The sequence below is a fragment of the Lygodium microphyllum genome, chromosome 4 (genome assembly GCF_053477565.2).
Source record: "Lygodium microphyllum isolate KBCC chromosome 4, Lygodium_microphyllum_v1.1.10, whole genome shotgun sequence".
NCBI lineage: Eukaryota > Viridiplantae > Streptophyta > Polypodiopsida > Schizaeales > Lygodiaceae > Lygodium > Lygodium microphyllum.
In genome coordinates, this window is record NC_141138.1 from 23,173,812 (window position 1) to 23,180,792 (window position 6,981).

General features: G+C 43.1%; 1 long non-coding RNA gene across 1 annotated transcript; it reads left to right on the forward strand.

Annotated features, from left to right (window-relative positions):
• The first annotated feature begins 4,370 nt into the window (after nucleotides 1-4,370).
• On the forward strand, nucleotides 4,371-4,895 carry LOC148036881 (uncharacterized). The gene is made up of 3 exons (XR_015690762.1): nucleotides 4,371-4,499; nucleotides 4,596-4,697; nucleotides 4,790-4,895. It is a non-coding gene; the product is annotated as an uncharacterized LOC148036881 (long non-coding RNA).
• The last annotated feature ends 2,086 nt before the right edge of the window (nucleotides 4,896-6,981 follow it).

The following is a 6,981-nucleotide window of genomic DNA, read 5'->3' on the forward strand; positions in this document are numbered from 1 at the left end:
AGAGGGAGGGGGAGGAAATAAGAGAGGGAGAGAAAGAGAAAGAGAGGGAGAAGGAGGGAGAGTGCATTCTCTCTCTCCCTCTCCCTTTGCTTGTTTAATGTTTGAATCACTTTATTTTTTTACTTGTTTAGGAGAGGAAATGAGAGAGAAAGAGAGCGAGAGGGAGAGGAAGGGGAAGGAAATGAGAGAGGGATAGAAAGAGAAAGAGAGGGAGAGTGCATTGTATCTCTCCCTCTCCCTTTTGCTTGGAGGATGTTTAAATCACTTTATTTTTTGCTTGTTTAGGAAATGAGAGAGAAAGAGAGATAGAGAAGGAGAGGGAGAAAAATAGAAAGAGAGGGAGAGGGAGGGGAAGGAAATTTAAGATAATAGACTTATTGATAATGGTATGCAATGTGCTTTGCCATGGGCCACGTACTTCATCAAAATGAACCCAAAATTATTGTTATAGAAGAAGAAGCCCTTAAATTGAGTATAGGATAATTTCTCTCAGGTCTTATGACTATGAGTAGAATTGATTGAAATAAATTTTATTACTATAGTTATAAAATTTCACAGATGGCGCGCATTAATTTTAAAATGGATTACTTATACTCAAAGCCGAGATATAACAAATAATTATCTACCGGGACAAACAAATCGTTGAGCATGATACAAGGCCGAGATATAATATTAGAAAATCTCTCAACTACTATATACAATGCAAGGTTTATGGTCAACTTGCAACTTGACGTACATCTCCATAAAGCTATCCATTTAAGCCTCGTTTGCTGTAATGTAGATAAGATGGAAAACGAAGAAGGTCTTATTGTTCAAGACGGCGAGACGTATCTTAATCAGCGTGTCCCATGTCCTTGCTCTCAATGCAAGTTGGCAATTAGACGAAAACGCCGATTGTCTATAGAACACGTACGACGATTTGGCGAGTTTCAATCTGAGATCATTGATCAGGCGATTGCGGATTTTCAGCAAATGGTAATTTGAAGTTAGCATTTTTCATGCATTGTACTCTCAAGCTAATTGAAAACCATACACAATAAGATTGGGTCTTGTTGGCAAATTTTGTATCCAGGGGGGTGATGTCTCGACCCAAGGGGGAATGCACCCTTTGCGGCCAATTAGAAGAGTTCGTGGACGTGCGATGGATGGATTGCAGGAGCCAATCGACCACTCGCAAGGCCCATCTATACCGTCAATGCCAGAGGAGACCGACAACCGACTTGCCTACAATCTTGGAGCCTGAGATGGAGGCAATGATCGATGCATTGATTCCCATGGATGTTGAGAAATCTGACCCGCTTAGAGAGGAAGCATCCATACCATTATATGATGGGTGCCGAGTATCTCGGTTGAAGATATTGCTTGCACTCTTAAGTGTGCAAGCAAAATACGGTTGGAGCGATACGAGTGTGACTGAGTTATTCAGGTACCTTGCATACAGACTTCATTGTTTTTTTAAAAAACAGTATTATTGCAAACATTTGTGTTTTTCAAGGTGTTTTATGATTTTTTTCAGGTTATTGAAATATCACATATTGCCACCTGCAAACACCATGCCTGAGTCTCATGATGATGCATGACATGTTTTACGGAAGCTTGGCATGGACTACAATAACATCCATGCATGTATCAACGACTGCATATTGTTTCGAGATGAATACGAGACTATGGAGACATGTCCAAAGTGTGGTGCTCACAGGTATCGACAGGACTTGCAAGGGCGATTGCGGGATGCCTAACTCCAGAAATTCGCGGGGCCATTTACAAGTCGTCGACTTTGGTGCAATGGATCTCACAGAAAGAGATTAAGACATCCTCTATTGAATCCGCAAGGCGGGGAGCAGTTGAGACGGTCTGTCTCTTTGAGAAATACCTGCCCACTAGCATGCTCACGATACAAGTTCACCTTCTTATGCATCTTGTGGACGAAGTGGAGATTGCTGGACTTGTCCATACGCGATGGGTGTTCTTCTTGGAGCGCTTCATGAAAACCCTGAAAGGCTTTGCACGACAATGAGCTCGTCCGGAAGGTAGCATGGCGGAAAGTTGGTTGGTGTCAGAGTCATTAGTGCATATCTCACAATGGCTACCAACGGTGGAACTAGACAATGAAATGCTATGGATGCTGAAGGACGATGATAGGCTGACTGGAGATGTGGTGGTTGGAAATGGGGTAGAAAAAAGAATGGATGCCTCAATGGAAGAGAAGGTGAATCGCTTTTGTATGTTGCACCATGCCTCCATGGAGACGTGGCTCACCAAGTACCAGATTGCAAGGCAAGATTGAGAGGAAGCGCGAGCTGAATTCCGACGTAGTACACATCACCGACCGATTCGATATCCCGAAGGCATGGAGGAGATGCCACGGTTTATGTCAACATGATGGTTGCATGGAGCCTTGACCGCAGCATCCAGTGAAGAGACAGAGGTCTCAATGGAGGAGTGGGAGTTCTCGAGGGGATGTAATCCAAAGGTAATGCAGGGTTTAGAATGTGTCGTATCTAAATTTGCTTGCTACATCTAATTTGAGTGTTTCAATGTGCAGTACAAAATATATAGTGCAGCGTGGTCGCGCGAACGGCATTTTCGAGTGGAGCGTATTGACCAAATGCGCTCCACAATGGACTGTGGTATCATGGCAAGGTTTGAGCAAGAGAGCCGGCGACGAGCAACGGATCTGAACATGGTTGTGGATGAGATGGAGTATTTTGGGAATTTGCAAAGTATTATTACGGTGGATTACTGTAGCTTCTCCATGATACTATTCGATGTGCAGTGGTTCAAAGTGGTACTTGGAGGAACTGGAGCAACAGTTCGACGAGGTCCATCTGGATTCTTGAAATAGATTCCGAAAAAAAATGGATGGATTTGCACGACACCTTTGTGTTGCCGGCCCATTGTGAACAGGTACAAATAGTCATTTGCTTGCTAATTGTAATCTGACATGGTTTATGTCACAATGGTTTGAAGTCGCTTTGTAAGTGTTTGTGAACAGGCAATCTTCTATCCAAACCCTCGACAACCTCGATGGTGGTATGTTATACCTTCAACTCCTCGAGGTGCGAGAGTATATGATCAAAGCGATGTTCTAGGCATAGATGAAGAAAATATACAAATAGAGGGATCGATATTACAAGGGGTAGAGGCCACCGCAAGCTTGGAGCCCGCATCGGCTAACAATGATGGAAATATAGAAGTCGTAGAATTTTTTGAGAACGAGGCAGACTCGTTCTTTTGTGGTGACATGTCTATCGACCTTCCAGTGTATGCAGAGTTGTGTCAGGAGATTAGCATGGGACCATAGAATACTTCATTCTTGGAGAATTGTATTACTCAATTCGTTGTTTAGATCTTCCATAAAGGTAGATAAGATATGCATTTTAAGAGGGATTTTTCAAAAATGATTTATATTAATGTGCTTTGTATAGTTTAAATTGATTATTCTAACATCATTTTTTATCTGTGCAAGTATTGACATTTTCAGGATGAGTCGAGGGATGAGCGATGAGGAGTTTCAGGACATGATGGCACGCATGTCTCCAGATCAGCTCGCGAGATTCAGAGAGATGGTAGATCAGGAGCTGTCTTGTTCTTGGTCAGGGCGCTCTACTAGATCAGCTTCAGCTAGATCAGCTTCAGCGCGATCAGATGCTTCAGCTTCGAGCAGACGATCTAGACACTCGCGACTTGGGCTAGAGGGAGGGACTGCGACTATAGGAGGATCAGGGGGGTGCTGCTGTGGAGACATGGACGTGGTGTCTCCGTCTCGTCGTTCAGCTGGAGCTGTGTCACCTCCAGGATTTGTCACACCTGTGGGGACGTCCACTCTAGTTACTCCGGCTTTTGCGCAGCCGTCGGCAGATGGCACGCCTTTTGGTGGCACTCCTTTTGGTGGCACCCCCTTTGGTGGCACCCCTTTGAGTGGCACTCCGGGAGAGGGTACCCCCGTCGGTACACCGGATGTACAGGGGTCTCCTGGATATGCCCATGAGCGTGGACGGAGATGGGAGAGGGCCCATCTTAGGCAGACTCCTAGGGGTTATAGATACCTAGTGGATGGCAGGTCAAGAGCCATCATCATGAATGATGAGGGGAGGAGGGTGATGGCTCGCATGAGGGAGTTGTGCCAACAAGTTTTTCGGCACAACGTCCTGGATCATTGGAGGAACATACTAGAGGGGAGCAAGGACTACATAGTAGCTTCCTTGCACGAGGAGTTCCCGGTGCCAGCCACAGTGGATAGATTCTCTATGGGCTGGATGATGGATTGCATGCGTGTATACATGTCACATAGACGATCCGACGCACGCAAGGCAATCAAGAGTGGGGCTCCAAAGCCCGAGTGGTTAGATGCAGACGACTGGCGCCGACTAAGGGAGGAGGCTACAAATTTGCCAGGACGTTGGAGTCAGCAGCGAGAGGCGGCGAGGGCACGAATTGATGCCGGATCGGTACATCATCTTGGGAGTGGCGGCCACAGGACATATTTGGAGGACTTTGTAAGTTTCTCTTTTGTTTTGCTTATTTGTTTTTTTGAGATATTCTTTGTACTGACAATCATGTTTCTAACAGTTAGCATTTTGTTTTCTTTGCAGCACTCCGTTACAAATCGCGATCCGCAAGGCCTTGAGACTCGATATGCAGAGAGGCATGGTCTCAGGGCATTGATCGACCGATTGTATAGACGCGGCGGCCCTGTAAGTCACTCATCTTTCTTGTCCGTAGTTACCATGAGATATTTGAATGCATTATTGTATGGTGGATTGATATGTTGTTTCTTTTTCTGCAGAATCCGTTTGATGCTCCTTTGCAGTGGGACGAGCTTTCGGGGGACGAGGATTTGTAGCTTGCCCTTGGATCCTTAGAGCTCACACACCTTTAGTTTTTAGTCGCCCGATCAATGTAGACATTTTCTATGTATTAGTGATATCGTTTCATGATTGTACCAATCGCATTTTATGCGATCATGTATTTATTTCATGTATCAGTTTTATGATTTCAGTATACATTCTTTTTGTTTGCAAATGCTTTGTATGCAGCAGTGCAAAAACTATTTTGTATGGCTCTCATACAGCACATAGTGCTATATGTGGCTGCCCTGCCACAATTTTTTTTTCTCTGTTACCGTCGCTATTTGCGTTGCAAATTTACTGCACGCGTCGCTATAAGCGTTGCAAATATTTTGCAACCGTCGCTATATGCGTCGCTATATAGCGACGATTCTATGGCGTCGTCAATAACGACGCTTTTTGCGACGATCGGGGCAAATTTTGTTGTTTGTATTTTCGTCGCTTTAAACGTCGCTATAAGGTCTATATCTTGTAGTGGATATGGAAGGATACAATTGAAATACACATGACAAGTGTCACCTTTTTAGATGAAGTCACATGACATTTCAAGGTCACTTTACACGTTGATTCTAGGCACCTACCTACATGCATATGAGTATTAAGGACCTAGATTATTAGGCCAAAATCACAATCAAGATTGTCTAAGTAACATGTAGTTAGTGTTAACCTCAAAAAATCCTAGTTGTAGCAAGCATGTGTCAATCATAATTGGGATTGTGACCAGCTATTAACAATTTTCTGAGGTCACAATAAAAGCAAAAATTTCTTAAATAGAATTCAACCTCCATCAACAACTTGGAGAGCAGTGATCTTGCAGAGATAGTCAACATGGTGGATGGCTTGGATGATGATGAAGAAGTTGCATTCCTAGATACCAATGCACACTTAGAACCATTTTGTTTGGTGGACATCATGCAAATCAATTAGTAGTATTTGGATCCTTGTTTCCCAATGTATCATGCCCAGGAGTTCACACCAACACATGATTAGATTTCCTCCTATACAGAAATCCCGAGTTCGAACTCCAAAGTAGAAGTGGCTCAAGATATGGCAATGTAGAAGAAGTGATCAAACAAGAAAGAGAGTTCAAAATAAAAATTCAAAAAGTGACTAAGGTCATGGAGGATGCTCTCTCTACTATCTATCTTGGGCACTAGAAGTTGGTAAAAATCAGTGCACATTTGTAGCTTGAGTTTCGAGAGTAGCTCTTTACTCTCCTAATAGAATTTAAAGATGTCTTTGGATGGAATTATGATGACATGAAAGGATTTGATCATTGGTTCTATCAACAACATATTCCATTCAAACTAGATGTTGTTCTAGTCCTCATGTAGTGGTATTGCATGAATCAACACATGGCTAAGTTGGTGAAGGAAGAGATGGATCGACTCCTCCCATTGCTCCAGTGGATCAAGTAGAATGGATTTCTCCAATAGTCATTGTGCTAAAGAAAAATAAGAAGGTAAGGATCTATGTAGATTACAAGAAACTAAATGCTACCACTATCCTAGATCCATTTTCCATTCCTTACCTTGACACCATTTTAGATGAGGTCACTAGCCATGAAATGCATTCCTTCCTACACAGCTTCAATAGGTACAATTAGGTTACCTTGCTCCTGAAGATCAATCAAAGACTGCCTTCATTACAACATGAGGCATCTTTGTTTGTTACAATGATGTTGTTTGGTTTGAAGAATGCTCTAGTTTCTTTTCAATAGGATATGTAGGAAATCTTTGTGCCCTACTTGGTTGACTTCATGGGGGTATTTCTGGATGACTTTAGTGTCTTTGGTACACTACTCCTTCACTTGCATCATCTTTGGTTTTTTTTTACCACATGCTGTAAAGTAAGTCTTAATCTTAATCCCATGAAGTATGTGTTTGATGTAAAAGGTGGTGCTCTATTAGGTCATGTTATTTTAGGAGATGGCATTGTTGTGGACCCCCAAAAGGTGGCTACCATTATGCAATCTTGCATTCCAAATTCCCCACCTACATGGATGAGTTTGCTAGCATGGACGAGACCTACGCCTCCTAGCCCATGTATCTATTCCTTTGAACTAGTTGATTGACGTCCCTAAATCATACTTCACTTGAAATGAGGCGAGAGATTTGGCCTTCTGAGTCTT